Source organism: Octodon degus, unplaced genomic scaffold, assembly GCF_000260255.1.
Source record: "Octodon degus isolate 3935 unplaced genomic scaffold, OctDeg1.0 scaffold00001, whole genome shotgun sequence".
Classification (NCBI taxonomy): Eukaryota; Metazoa; Chordata; class Mammalia; order Rodentia; family Octodontidae; genus Octodon; species Octodon degus.
This window is the reverse complement of record NW_004524577.1, coordinates 31336519-31352429: the sequence shown is the minus strand read 5'-3', so window position 1 is coordinate 31352429 and position 15911 is coordinate 31336519. Positions and strand designations below refer to the sequence as shown.

The 15911-nt window shown below is 44.2% G+C and overlaps 1 pseudogene across 1 annotated transcript; it reads right to left on the bottom strand.

Moving 5' to 3' along the window:
- Nucleotides 1-9739: 9739 nt before the first annotated feature.
- On the bottom strand, nt 9740-11705 carry LOC101585360 (annotated as a pseudogene). Its single transcript, XR_001116998.2, has one exon. The product of XR_001116998.2 is annotated as a serine/threonine-protein kinase Nek2 pseudogene (transcript).
- Nucleotides 11706-15911: the final 4206 nt, after the last annotated feature.

The window sequence follows — 15911 nt, the reverse complement described above, 5'->3', positions numbered from 1 at the left end:
AAGGGAATATGAATAAGCAGCTTTCCTAACCAAGAGTCAAAACTTCATTCTAGTTATATGCAAATAAAAAAAAAAAAAAAAAATTTGAAAAAAAAAAAAAAAAAAGGAAAGGTTTAATTTGGCTCACAGTTTTGGGAAGTTCAGTCCATGGTCAGCAGGCTGAAAAAATGATTTAGTTCTCAATGTCTAGAAGCAGAGCAGAGAACCATGCCGGAGAGGAAGGGGCCAGGGGACCCGTGCGGTACCCAAGGCCACACTTCTGTGACCCAGGAGACATACTTGGGAGTGTTCCTTACTGAGCTCTAGGCACCTCTCAATGCAATGAAGTTGACATACCAAGATTAACAATTACAAGCAGCCAAGTATTCCTTGGGCCAGCAGTCACTTCACTTTGGGCAGCTTTGCTTGCGGGAAAACTCTTGTCTATAGGAAGAGCAGACATAGACCGCCACCTCTTATGGCCTGTTATCTTTTTCATCCCTGATTTTGATTACTCAAACTCAAGATAGAGTAAAATAGCAATGCCTTATAACCCAAATCACTTTGCTCAAACTGACAAGAAGATAAGCTTCCTTTCACAGCAAAAAGACAAATCGTTTATAAAGTCAAGCTATCGCTGCAGTCTGATCCGGATGCTTTAAATTTATGCATGCACATTGCTTGCTGAAGGTGTTATTTAATAAGGCCTAAAGTAAAATTGAAAGTGAAGGCATGGTGAGTTTTATGTTCCTGACTAAGGAGGTAAATTCAGTAAGCTGTTTCTCAGGTAGCTAAATTTTGTTGTCTGACTTAGATTTTTATGTATTTAATTCACCCTTGAAACTGGATTTTGTGTTTTAGGGCACCCATAGCTGCCTTAAAATATGAGCTTCATCAGAGATGTGAAAACTGAGAATGCAATAATATTTTCTCCTTATTGACTCATTGCACAGTGCAAAGGCAGGGAACAGAGTCTTAGAAGAGCAGAGAACGAACAGGGAAGAGGGAAGCCCAAGGATAGTAACCGACTGTCTTCATGACCCTGAAAATAAATGTGCTCCTACAAAAAAAGATCTTGATTCCACCATCGTCGAAATTCTCTGGATTTAGAGCTAAACAGTGTTAATAGTTCTCTTCAGAAAGAAGAAATAAGTTCATCTTTTGGATGGGGATTTTCAGAGGCCCTTCTTCTTCACTGGTTGGTTGGTTATGTTGTTGTTTTAAGGTTTTTGCAATTTGGTTTTGATTCTTGGAAGTAAGCGTTCGGTTTTTAAATCTCATGTAAGAAATCTTTAGAGCAGGATGGTAAGCAAGTGCTGCACACGGCCACTTTTAAGAAGAAACTGTAGGGAGCAGGGAGGTAGTTCAGTGGCATAAGTGCCTGCCTAGAAAGTGCAAGGTCCTGGGTTTGATCCCAGGAACCAAAAAAAGAAGAACAAGGAGGAGGAGGAGCAGGAGGAAGAGGAGCAGGAGGAGGAGGAGCAGGAGGAGGAAGGAAGGAAGGAAGGAAGGAAGGAAGGAAGGAAGGAAGGAAGGAAGGAAGGAAGGAAGGAAGGAAGAGGAGGAAAACAGAAGGACCTGCGATGCTCACCTTGAAACCCGCACCCTGGGGAAGTTCAAGCCCAGCCTGGGCCACTTAGTGACTTAGTAAGAAAGACCCTACCTTAAAATTAAATCTTGTTTAAAGGCTGGGGATTTAGCTTGGTGAAAAGGCTCTTAGTTCAGTCACAGTATGAGAGAGACAGAGACAGAGACAGAGATATGAGAGGGAGAGAGGCAGTTCACATGTAGCTCCTGGCTCCTGGTCAGGGAACCAAAGATGTTGTGTACAGGCAAGGAGAGCTTCACTGCTCTGCTGTCCAAGGAGCCCACTGGGATCATAAATTCAGCTGCACTAAAAAATTAGACGGATAAAATGTGATGCTAAGAAGACCCTTTAGCCATAAAGAGAAAGAGGAAAGGAGAAGATAGCTACTCTGATGAGAAAGAATCAGAGCAGGGGGATCTGGAGAGATGGAGGACCCCTGAGGTTTTGTTCCCAGCTGTGGGGGTGGGGGGGACACCAGACCCTTTCCACTCCCACCTCACCCCAAACTTCCATGAGAGGACTGGCCACCAGGCACCCCTGCTTGAGGTCTTCCTCTGATGGCCTGTGCAGCTTCTTTCTCCCTGTCTGTTTGCTTGTCCCTGACCTACCTTCAAGGCCTTACCTTTGGAGTGGGTGAGTGGCTGGTAAAGGGGTACCTGGCTGATGACTAGCTTAGAGTTATTAAGGGACAAGTACGCTACCATGACACTAGAGTGAATAATACAGTGAATCTCGAGTGAACACAATGTGCACATATACACTTGCTAGTGCACAAGTGTGAGCACACACTGTCTTACAGTCGGTCCCCTCCCCCTTGTTTCCCTTATACTTTATTGGGGGGTGGGCTTACAGTTAGTAAACTTCGATTTTCTTTGTGTCCTGCCTCTATGCTCTTGTTTTTCATCCCCTGGTGAAAGTCCCAAGGTCAGTTGGTGCCTTTCTTTGTCTGTTTTTTCTCTTTCTCTAACCCCATCCTTGACCCATTTTGGGCTGCTTTCATGGGGACTCTCTCTATTAACGATTTTTTCATTTAACTCTTTCTAGGAATATCTCTAACAAAGTTAAAAAAAAAAAAAAAAACTTCATTCTAGTCAAGATTAGCTAGAACACCTAACAAGGTCTTTATTCTATTTTTTTTTCTGTCTACAGACCTGTGACCAGAGAAAGGAAAGAAGGGAGGGAGGGAGGGGGGGAGGGAGGGAGGGAGACAGAGACACAGAGAGACACAGAGAGAGAGAGACAGAGAGAGACAGAGACAGAAACAGAAACACAGAGACAGAGAGAGAATAAGAAAGAGAAGAAGGAGAAAGAGAAGGAGAGGGAGAGGAATAAGAAAAGAAGAAGAGGAAAGGAAAGGGAAAAGAAAGGAGGGAGAAATTGCCCTCTTCTGAGTCCCAGAAACTGTCAGAAAGAGACCAAGCCTCCCAAAAGATGACTTTATCATAAAATAATGGGGGCCAGCAAGATAGCTCAGCAGACTAAGCGCCTGCTTAGGAAAGCACAGGGATGGAGGTTCAATCCCTAGCACCAGATGCCAAGCTGGCCCTGCCCCCTGGGCATGCTGAGCTGGCCACAAAGACCATGAGCGGTGGCGCATGCCTGGAATCCTAGCCCTGGGGAGGCTGAGATAGGAGCATCACTGGGAGCCCGAACTGCATAGTGAAACCCTGTACCAAATACATAAAAAAGATAAATAAAATGAAGCAATGGCAAAGACAATAATATTAACAAGAAAAATGCGTTTTTCTATGGACATCATAAGGATGGTTTGAAGGCAGAAGAATCTCAATAACTCAGAACATGTGAAAAAAATACAAAACTTAACTATCAAAAATGTAAATTAATAGCTGGGGAGATGGCTCAGTGAAATAAGTGCTTCCTTGGCAAGCGCAAGGGCCTGAGTTCAATTCCCAGTTCTGCAAAAAAAAAAAAAAAAAAAGTATCTAAAAATGTAAATTAGGGAAAGCTATTTCCCTTCCGCTTTCAAAGTATCAAATATTTTTAAACTATCAAGCGCTGACAAAGGTGAAGTGTAATACCTCTCTCTCCCTCATTCCAGCCATGAGGCAAACAATTCTGATGAGCCACAGTCTCCCTCCACTACCCAAGGAAGACGAACCATGCACCCACTAACCACGGGCTGAGACCTCCAGATCCACGAACCCCACATAGGTGCTTGTCACAGTGATGCCAAACTGACTCACATCCTGAGTTGTGGCTGTGAGGAGGTAAAGGAAAGGTTACCAAGGGGCTTTGAAGAACGCTTCATTGTTCTTTGTTTGCCCTTCATACCGACGGCATTTATGAAGTTACAGCAGTGATCTCTACTTGGATGGGGCAACAGGGAGAGGACAAAAGGTCATCAAGTCGAAGGTGGCAAAGAACAGGCAAGATTACCTCCTGAAATTCACAAGTATGGGATTAAATCAGGTGTCTTGGGAGTACTGGGAGTATTAATCAGGCAGGATAATCAAGAATCAATGAAAACTGAATCCTAGGAGTCACAGCGTGTTGGGAGTTCAGGGAAGGCCCATATTAATTTAGAGCAGATCTACACTATCATCCAAATTTGCAGTGTAAATTGCAATAACTTTTTTGGAGAGCAACTTAGCAACATCTATCTGCATTTTTAGAATGCATTGCCCTTTAATTAGCAATTGCTCTACCAGGAAATTATCCTACAGAAAAACAGGTGCAAAAAGATACGTGTACAAGATAATTCGTTGCAGCATTGTTTGCAAAAATCTAAAAACAATGTACATATAAAATTAGGAAAATAGGCCAGGGAGATGGCTCAGTAGAATAAGTGCTCCCCTGGCAAGTGTAAGGGCCTGAGTTCAATCCCTGGTTCTGCAAAAAAAAAAAAAAAAAAGGAAAATAAATTAATGTACTTCATCCATACGATGAAATATGATGTAGCAGTTCAAGAAAGAAAGAAGCACTTTACATCTAATGACATGGCAAGACGCTAGGGAGATACTGTTAAGAGGGAAAAAAAAAAGAACAACATATGTAATACAGTGCCACTTCATTAAAAAAATAAAAACATAATTGTAAACTGCTATATACAAATCTTAGTACATCCACAGAAGAAAACCTGAAAGAGAAAGTCAAACAGTATTTTCTAAAAATTATTATGGGTATAACAATATTAACCAAGAACACACAAAACAGGAACAATCAAGGATGACATTCAGTCTGGGTAAACAGGAATTGGACAATTGCTAATTTAACTAGCTCCAAAACAACAAACCTTCCAGACAAGTTTTGGTAGAGGAAATCTATAAACACCAAGGCAAACTAGGGAGAAAACAGAAGAATCAAGGGATTCAAAGTTATCATCAAAATTTTCTAAAGAAAGAAAAAAGGTTCAGGATATGTAATTTGAATTTATAGAAGATAAGGCCAGAACAAGGTTTTTACAAGTCCACAGAGGGAACATCCCAGTGACTGGCAGGAAGGACAGTCGGGATCCACAATGTCCTTTCTTATGTACATACTGCAGGTTACCCCTCTCAAATTGAGGCTAATTCCCTGTTTACCTAAATAGTCCATTTCATCTTCACTGGTTTTTTTCTTGTTTCTCTCTTTCACTACAAGACAGAATGTTCTTGAAATTTATTCCGCAGCTCCCAAATAACATATAGGTTGCACCTGAAGTTTCTCAGGGATTTATTGCTAAAATTACAGAGTATTATAAAAGAACAGATGGTATTGATCTTCATTTTTATAATGACTGGCTTAAACCCTTACAGTAGTATTGTTGCACGTACTAATACATCTCTCTTTGATACTGATTGGGAACTTAGTTGTTAAATGCCAACATGCCCACCTTTTTACTGCCAGTCAAGTTTCTAAATTCCCCTTCTAGGCATTTTTTCTCTAGTTTTAGCTTGATTGGTTAGAGCTACAACAATGGTACCAACGAGGAGCATTAGCTTATAGATGGACTAATTCATTACTTTTCAAAGGACGATCTGTCCCTCCCATCTCAGTCTCTTCTCTTTTTACTCAAAACCATTTCCTAACTAAGGTTAATTTGAGAAAAGTCGCGTGAGGTACCAATGGGAACATAGAGGTTTTTGAGAATAAAAACAAGGAGGTGGGTACCCAAGTGATACTGGAAGCCAGCTAATAGCATTGGCGAGCTTAAGTGGGTGCTGATCGGGCCTCGAGAAATACAGCTTAGGAGCAGTAGGAGAAGCCATCATCCTTTATTGGGCAGGGAAGTAACCTCCCTACAGCTGGGCATGCAAGAAAATGACATCAAGCGATGAAGTTCTGAGAAAGGTGATATCAAAAAGTGGGAGTTACATGTGTCCATTAGGTATTTTATTTGCAGAGCACGTTAATCAACTCAAGCTAATATGTATAGAAAAAGAATTCATTAAAGGATAATTAGTGGCTCACACAATCTCCAGCAGGGCTAGAGAATCCAACTCAGAAACCACACTGCCAGAAAGAGAATTCTCAATCCCACCACACTGAACTCTGTTGAGAAAAAAAAACAGTGCTGTGGCTGCTGCACCCCTTATTTGGCCCACACTACCAACAGCAAGCATTCCGGATACTGGTGCTGGAAATGCCATGGATGCCACCAGGGACATCACAAGGACCCCACCACCCCTGGTACCACTGCTGCTTTCTCTGAGAACTAGATTTACTTTGGCCAGAGCTCGCCCCACCAATGGGTTCCTTGTGATCGCTGCTTTCCTGTTGCTTCACCTTCTAAGCCAAAGCCCGGTACAGACGTGTCTGATTGGTAGAGCCCACACCCTGCATGTAAGGGAGTCCCAGAAAGCACCATTCAGTCTTTTGAGCTTCTATACTGGACACTAGATAAAGAGTAATGAAACATCTTCTGTAGCCGAAGTCAAAAAAGTCTGACTACATTAGGAAAGGAGTTCTGTAAGGTCAAGTGAAAGGCACTCAATCCCAATGAGCAAACCCACCCAGCCCTAAAGTAGGTGAGGGGTTAAGCTGAACAAAAGGCACGAGAAAAAAGGAAGGATGATTCTTTTCTTAAGAATGTCTATTACAGGATTTTTTTTTTTTTTTTTATTTCTTCTTTAATTTCATCTGTGACCCATGGGCTGTTTAGGAGTTTGTTATTTACTTTCCTCATATTTATGATGTTTTTTTTTTTTTTTTTTTTTTTTTTTTTGCCAAACTGGGGATTGAACTCAGCCCCTCGTACTTGCCAGGCAAGCGCTTATTCTACTGAGCCATCTTCCCAGCTCCTTGGATTTTTTTTCTGATAAAAGAAAACAAATGTCCTGAAAACACCAAAAAGTTCTAAGAAGCAACTAAAAATGCTCCATAATCCTCCAAACTCACCGCAGGCAATTTGCAAACTATTTGCTACATCTTTTTCTGCTCATATATATTCTACACAATATATTTTACAGATTTGATTCTTATGAATACTTAAATTTTGTTCTTTAGATTCATCCTAATTTTTGCCATATTTCGTGCACTTGTGCTTCAGTATTCATCGAGGATGTGTCCCAGCAGCCCCTGTGGAACCAAAATCTGAGGATGTTCAAGTCCCTAAAATAGAAAGCCATAGTATTGTCCTATAATGTATACATTTTCTCTTGTATAAACCACCTCTAGATCACTTTTATTCCCAGCCATATTTCAACCATGTAAATTGCTGTAATACATGTTGCTTAGGCAATAATGCCAAGAAGAAAGGTCTGCATATCTTTAATACAGACTCAGTTTTTATATCATTAATACAAATTTGGCTCAATCTGTGGATGCAGAATCCACAGATACAAGGGTCAACTGTATTGTCCCCTAAATTCCTAAGGCAAGTAAAGAAGTTAAAAACATAACTATTGACACATTATCTTGTTGTCACAGAAGGACTGAACATTTCTGAACTTCAAGGTTGAAATATTTTGTTTCTCTGAGTTTTCACCAACAGCAAGTATAGTGAAATCTTAAAATCTTCATAAGGAAAAAAAAGGGGGCTGGTGAGATGGCTCAGTGGTCTAAAGCGCCTACTTAGAACAAGCTTAGCAAAGCACGGGGACCGCGGTTCAATCCCGCAGCACAACATGCCAGCCAGCCCCGCCCCCTGGTGGGCTGAGCTGGCCACACACACACACACACACACACACACACAAATAAATAAAATTTTTTTAAAAAGTTTAAAAAAAAATAAAAAAAAATATGTCAGTTTTATTTCGTATTTATTTCATTGTAAGCTTTTGCCTTTTTACATGTATACATCTCAACTGCCATTTGTTTTTGATCCCATTTTTTTCTCTTAAATTTGTAAGTGTTCACTGACTTGTTCATTTTTCATTAATTTGTCAGGGAAGTAACCTGTACAATGCAAATCACTCAAGTAGGTTTTAAGTGCTTTTTAAAGTTTCTATTTATTCTGCAAATTTTTCACATGCATGGAAGTTCTAAGATGTTTGTGTAGGCAAATCAATCTTTTTCTGTACACAGCCTACCTTCACATTACAGCAGAGTCACCTGAAGGTTGATTTTTTTTTTTAAAGAATGCTATGAGTTTGGATCACAGAATAAGGGGACCATAGTGGCCTTCCCTTCAGGCCTCATTCTCTCATTCTTCCAGTTACTCAGGGAAAAAAAAAAAAGACTAGTATCTAAAGTGATGCCTTAAGGGCTAGCGAGACAGCTCAGTGGACTAAGTGCCTGCTTTGGCAAGCGCAGGGACCAAGATTAGATCCCCAGTCCAGCATGCCACACTGGACCCACCCCTGGGGTATCCTGAGCCAGCAACAAGAGTCCTGGCATGGTGGCGCATGCCTATAATCCCAGAGCTGGGGAGCCTGAAAACAGTAAGATCGCTATGAGCCTAAGGTGCATAGTGAGACCCTGTACCAAATACTAAAATTAAAAAAAAAAAAAAAACCTGATATCTTTCCCCACAGCACCAACCCTAAGATATGCCTTGACATCGCATATCCAGAACATGACCACCTATGTCCACTCCAGACACTGTCACTGTGAGGATTCTTGCTCAGCCACCTTTTCATTACCTTCTCCCTGCTTCCTCCCCTATTCCTTACAATTTGTTCTCAGCACAGCAACCAAGATCATCTTTTGAAGTGAAAACCAAGCCAGGCAAGGTGGCCCAAGCCTGTCCTCCCAGCTACTCAGGAGGCTAAGCAGGAGGATTGGAAGTTCAATGCTAGGCCGAGCAACTTCCAATTACTCTACTCTTCTGCTCAAACTGCAAGGTGTTCCCATACCATTCAGAGGAAAAGTTATACTCACTGTAGGGAAGCAGAACATGAGGCATCTGACACCTGGAGGAACTGACTCCAGCTCCTCCTTTCCCAGCCCTAGATTTGGTCTCCCTCACTCTCCCTTCTACATCCTATGCCAACCACACTGGCCCCTTCTCATTTCCGACCACACTGAGAACATTCCTGGCCAGGGATCTTTACATAGTCTGTTCCCACACCCCTGATGTCCAAATGCCCCCATCTCGTACTCCAACCAAGACCTCTGATCAGAGGTCATCTTCTGCTGGGTGTGGGGATGTGCCTGTAGTCCCGGCACTCAGGAAGCTGATGTAGGAGGGTCGCTTGAGTCTAAGCATTCTGGGCTACAGTGCAGTATGCTGATCAGGTGTCTGCACTACATTCAGCATTAATACACTGACCTCCCTGGAGCAGGGAACCACCAGGTTGCCTGAAGAGGGTGAACTGGCTCAGGTCAGAACTCCCATACAGATCAAATGTCACCTTTTAAAAGACTTTCCCTGAGTATCTTACATCAAACGCCGTCACCACCCTCACTCTATCCCCAACAACCTGCTTTTTATTTAGCTATAGCATTTGTTATCATCACGTGTGAATGGCTTCTCTGTCGGTCCCTAGAAGGAACGCTTTTAAAGACAAGGGGTGTACCATAAGCATCTACAGTGAGGCTTGGCACCTAGCAGGTAGTAAATTTTTTTTTTTTTTTTTTTTTTTTTGAGGAATATAGGAAAACCTTTATTTAGTGGGAGACAGGGAGGGAAATGACAGCCAGCTTAGACGCTGCTCAAGAGTAACAAGGGATACAAAAATACAGATGACACAGTGACCAATTCCCACCACACTCACAGATTTGCACTGCACTGGAGTATTTACAGGCTAGACAAGATGGGGTTAGTGATCAATTTATACGCAACCTAGTTTCCTAAAGAAATTAAAGAACATTTCAAACCCGAGACTCCGACTTTAAAGCTAGACAGGACAGCTGCAAACACATGACTCGGCCATGTAAAACTTTCCAAGAGCTGCTCCTGCAAGAATATTTTTCCCTAACATTATTTTTCCCCAACATCTAGAATGTCAGTTCTCCTATTCCTACTAGTAACCACACACAGGATCAAGAGCCCAAATGGTCCAGGAAACATCACTCCTTCCATAAAGTGTTCTTAAAAGGAGGCAAAATTTAAAATTTATACATCTGGTACAACGGTTACTGAAAACAGCGTAAGCAGTTTTCTGAAACTGAAATATCAAGCTCACCACACAGAAAGGTGCTGCGCAGGAACCAGGGATGGAAAGCTACAGCAGTGAGTACCAACTGCAAAGGGCGGCAACACTGAATGCTGCAGGGCCTGTGGCGCCCAGGCGGCCCCCACGCATCCCGGGCACCCCTGCAGCTCCTAGGCACCCCTGCGGCTCCCAGTCAGCCTCCGCGGCTCCCAGAGGCCCCTGCGGCTCCCAGGCGGCCCCGCGACTCCCAGGCTAGCGCATGCCCAATATCTGCCTGCTCTTGAGCTGGTAGTTCTTCTCCAGGTCCGACAGAGCCTGTGCTCGCAGCTGCGCAGCATGAAGCCTCTTCTTCAGGTCCTTGCACTTGGACTTGGCAGTAGGCTGGCTCTCCAAGTTGTCGCTCCTCGCCGTGTTCTCTTTGCTCTCCCTGCTGAAGTGAACCTTCTTCTTAATTGTTGAGGATGGCAGATCAAGAAGTTCTGGAGAGCTGGCCAGGGCCAGCAGCCTCTGCTCCCTCAGCAGCCCGCAGCTCTTGAGCAGCCCCTCAGCACGGGCCAGCTTGTCTTCCGCCAGCCTCTTCCGCACGCACAGCTCTCGCTCCTTCTGCTCCAGCCTGTCCTCCCGGGCCCGGAGCGCCCGCTCTCGCTCCTGTAGCTGCAGCTCCTTCAGCCGCAGCTCGCTCAGCAGGGGGCCGGGGTCTCCTGGCTTCTCGGGCTCTTCCGCACTCGCCGCCCTGCACCCTCGCCGCTCTGGCTGCCCTCTCTGCTCCTCGGAGACCAAGTCGGCTATCAAAGGGTTCTCAAGAATGTCCTCCACGGAAGGCCGCTGATAGTCCTTTAAATTTAACATCCTCGTAATAAGGTCATTCAGCTCATCAGAGAAGCGGTAAGGAATCCGCCGGAATTTGCCTTCCCGGATCTTCCCAGCCAGTTCTTTTTGGTTAAAAGCTGTAAATGGAGGCATTAGCACGCACAGTTCATACAGCAGGCAGCCCAGGGACCAGATATCTGACTTCTCATTATAGGACATGCGGTTCATTTGTTCAGGAGACATGTAGTAAGGTGTGCCAACAAATGTTTGTGCAAAACTTGTGTCATGGTTTAATATTCTCGCTAGCCCAAAGTCTCCGAGCTTGACATTTTGCTTGCCATCCAAGAAAACATTGGCGGGTTTCAAATCTCGATGCAGCACAGTATGTCCTCCATCACGTCGCCTGTGACATTCCTTCAGAGCCAGGGTCAACTGCGTCATCACTCGAAGAACAAACTCTTCATCTAAGTATTGTCTTTCCTTAGTTCCCTTGGTAATTACACTAGCCAGGTCCCCTCCTTCACAATATTCCATCACAATGTACAGGGTTGTGTTGGTTCTGTCAATAAATCGATCATAGTAGCGGACAATGTTCGGATGTTTCAGTTCACGGAGCAGATTCACTTCAGAAACAAGCATCTGTTTCTCGGCCTCTGTCATGGAGCCATAGTCAAGTTCCTTCCAAACTAGTATCTTGCCGTCGCCCTTCCTCCGGATCTTCTGGCAGCGGCCGTAGGAGCCCGTGCCAATGGTGTACAGCACCTCGTAGTCCTCCACTCGGGACGGCATGGCTGGGCCGCGCCGCACCGCACAGCCGCAGAGCCACCGCAGAGCCGAGCCGCCCTCACTCGGCCGCCCCAGGTCGCACCGTAAATGTTTTTTTATAATGAAGGCAAACATCTGTCTTAGGTTCTCTAAAACAGACTCCAAGGCAATAGTAAATGTGGGAATGAGTTAACGCCACCCAGAGTCCAGGGAGCCTTCTTACTCCCTCCCCAGGCCATCTTTGGTTGCCGTGGAAGAATCAAACTTTCAGGTGCTCTTCCCTTTAAAATCCTCTAAAGAAGAAAATGCATACCAGTCATTAGCAGCAAAGCTGTGAAAACCGGTGAGGAGAATTCAAAGAGCCCACTATAATACTGAATGAATGCATGAATGAAGAATGAATGCATGAATGAAGAATGAATAAATGAATGAATGAGGGAGGGAGGGAGGCAAAAAGGAAGGAAAGAAGGAAGAAAAGTTGCAATACATATAGTTTTCACAGCACAAACTGTCACACTGATGAAAGGTGGGTGTGGGAAACATCGGCCTGACAGAGGGTGTTGAAGGATTTTATTTCCTCAAACAACAGGATCCTAGAGACTCTAATTCACAAAATTTTCTAACGGCCTTGAGCAGCTGTCATTTTAAAAGCCTCTCCGGCCACTCTGGGTCAAAGCCAGGGTCGGGAACCTGGAGGGGGTCTTCGAAACACTCCTGCAGAGAATGAAGTATTCCAATCAGAGGTTTCTCTCCTCTTCACACTAAGCAAGAACATTAAAGGGAAGGATTTCCCTTCAACTTTTAATAATAAAAACTTTAATTTGACAGGAAAGTTGAAAGAATGAGTACTGTCAGCATACATACACTAAAACTGTGTATGACATAGATTTACTTTACATACACATATATGTACACACATATGTATAATATATAGGGATATAGATAGATAGATAGATAGATAGATAGATAGATAGAGATACAGATATATTGATCATTTGCATAGAAAACCGTATGTCTGGGCCCCAAGGCCAAGCACTCAGCTGCTGTACCCTTTGCTCTCCCCCATGTGACTGACCGGCTGCAGCCACCTGAGGCCGGTCACTTTCATTACCGCCCACCCCAACAGTGAGGTCAGGTGTGAGCCACGTGAGGACCAGCTGGAGACGCCCCAGCCACTCTGTGCAAGATGGCGCCTGCAGGCAGTCAAGCACCAAGACACCAATAAAGAACATTTAAACCAGCTGGATTTTGAAAACACCTTTTAATACTGACTATAGGAAATCAAGGTGGATCCCAGGGCCGGCTGGGGTTGAGGGCTTGCAGCCCACCCCTGGCCTGTCTCCGTTTTGGAAAAGAGATGATCCCAGAAGACTTTTGTCTTCCACCTCCCTCTGAGCCAGCGGCTCTGTGCTGCCTGCCGACTTCCAGAGACAGACTCGGGGAGTGAAGCGAGCGAGGCAGAGGCTGGCCGTAGCCCTGCAGGGAGACAAGCTGGCCGGGGTGGCATAGAGGATGAGCGGCCAGGAGGCAAGGGATGAAAACCACATAGAAACAGAAGTGGGGACTGATGAGAGTGGGAGACGTGAGGTCGCTGGAGAGCGGGGTCCACTATGACAGCAGTTCCCAATTCCCTGTTTCTTTTGCTGTCTTAGGGGTGGGGCCAACACCGCAGGCCCAGGGATTGAACCCCTGGCCCCTATGCCTGCTTGCAGGTGCTTTAATCCGCTGAGCTATTTGGCAGGCCCGCCAACCTTTTCTCTCTTTGTGTGAGGGGGTGGGGGGAAATACCAGCATCATACTGTACCTGTCCAACTCTAATCAAGAGGCAGAAAGTACAGTTACTTAATGGAGAAATTTAATATGAAAAGTTATAAAGCAACAACAGGAGAACAACTGTAACCATGTGAAGAGATCATGTAATCACGTCTAATGTGTACACGAGAGCAAAGGGAAAGGACCATCTTGGAAAAGGGGTTCAAGCTGAGCTGTCCTGGGCCAGGGAGATGGCTCAGTAGAATAAGTGCTTCCCTGGCAAGTGCAAGGGCCTGAGTTCAAACCCTAGTTCCACCAAAAAAAAAAAAAAAAAAAAAAAGGTATGGTTGCAACCATTGGACACGGTTCCAAGTCTGCAGTCAGCTGACAAGCAGAAAACAACTTTCCAGGGGCTCCAGTATCCAAGGCTGGAGGAAAGAAATGCAGAGATCAGAACTCCGTTGGCACTTGATGTGCTCTCAAGGGTCCACTGGGCCCTCTGGGCATGCAGTTAAGGCAATGCACCACCAGATGTCCCCAGACTCTCATACACTGCCAACCACGAGGAGGAGGAGGAGGAAGCGGGGAGGATAAGAAAGAAAATCACATCCTTCCCAAATAGAAAGCCTTCTTCCTGCAGTGTCCCTCCTGCGCCCTCTGTTGACAAAGTTTAGCATCACACTTCCTGCCCCGGAGAAAAGTCACAAAGAATCCAGGAAGGACTTGAAGCTGAGACGATATTGCTAATTGACACACACAAGCTAATTGACGCACACAATCAGATTAATAACTTCCTGACAGTGCTTAACCCTAGTCAATACTTACATTTCTCCAGTTTGTCTCAAAGACATTGTGTGTAGTCTGGGAGTTTTATTTAATCAGGCACCAAAGTGATAACTTGCTCTGATTTAAAATGATCCCTCCTGGTGTGTTTATTTTAGTGACATTGATTGTAGAAGAAATTAAGTCAGTTATTTCACAGACTGAGTCCATTTCAAGATTTGCCTAGTTTTTCTCTTGCTGGTGGCAATTAATTTGTTTTTTGTTCCTTGAATTTTTTGTAAACTGGAAGTTGGATCTAAATGTTTGATTAAACTCAAGTATAATGTGTTTTAACAAGAATGCTTCATGCATGCCACTGTACCTCATTAAGGACACAGAGTGCTGATTTTCCACTATTAAGACAAGAAACTTCATCTAGTGGATCAGATAGTGATGACCAGATGGCTCCATTATGAAGACCTAAGTGGTCTGTGAGGTGCTACTTGGACACTTTAAGGACATATTGCTTCTCCAAAACCTTTTGGCTAATGGCTTTAGAATCCAGTTTGTCATTAGGGATTGTAAAATAGGCATTATCTAATTCAATATTTCCTTGCATATATTTTTACTGGCATCTTTCTGTATAAAGGAACATTCTTTCATAAGCTGGAAATCAACCACGCTTTTCCTTAACAAGAAGAAAAACGCATGATTACCAATTTCCAGAGCAAAGAAAATAATGTGGTCAGAAGAGAGCAAGAGTTGTTTTGGAGGCGAGCTTAGGAATGGTTGGTGTGTTCAAGGATGATAGGGGAGCCCAGCTTCCCACGAAACCAGCAGAAGTAGCAGTAGGAGACGGAGGGAAACCAACATGAGCCATCTGCTTTGCAGTGTGTGTGCCATGGGCCTGCAGCAGGAACCCCCTGTTTGCCACTTAATTATCTTCCCAGTCACCTCCGGTGTGTTGGCTACAGAATATTGATGGGCATTCAGAGAAGTGATTATATATAATTTACAATCAACACAGAATGACCGGGTATAAGGCAAAGAGGCTGCCTGGACTGATGTGTGTGCTAGGGCTCAGAAAAATACAAGAAATAAAAAGGACATTCTTATGTAGTTTTTACTCTTACAAATAATTGCTTTCTTCATAGTTCAATGATTTGATGAAAAAAAAGTTTTTAAACTACTGTCTCCTTTAAACTGTGAGGAAAGCGCAGGCCCAGCGAGTGAGTGAGATGACCCGGGGCCCACAGGATCCTGAATAGACCCAGAGCCCAGGCCTGGCATGTGAGTGCGACCACCCAGTGCCCGCGGATCCTCATTCGACCCAGAGTGCAGGTCCAGCCCGGAACCCTTCAGTAGAACTCCCTGCAAAGAGGCTAGAGACAAGACCCACCCAGCTGAGTCAGGAGCAGAACATCTTGCCAGAGAGACACAAAGGGTTCAACTCTAATGGCTGCAGCAGAAAGAAGTGGAGTACAGCAGCCAGACCCCAGCCAGATCCAAGCAACACCCACCTGAAGGAATCTGAACTTCGTAGATCCAGACCTGGTGCTAAGGTTATAATTCTATCTAAGCTCTACAGCAAAAGTCAGAAGACAATGGTATGCAAGATGACAAAGAGAAGGAACAAAATGCAGTCTCAAGCCCTGAGTCCATCCATTACAATTACAGAAAACACTAGCACTGAGGAAACTGGAAATCACACACCAGATATCTCTGAAATAATAGCGTTGACAGTAAAGAATCAACTGCAGAAAGGTATAGAAGAAATC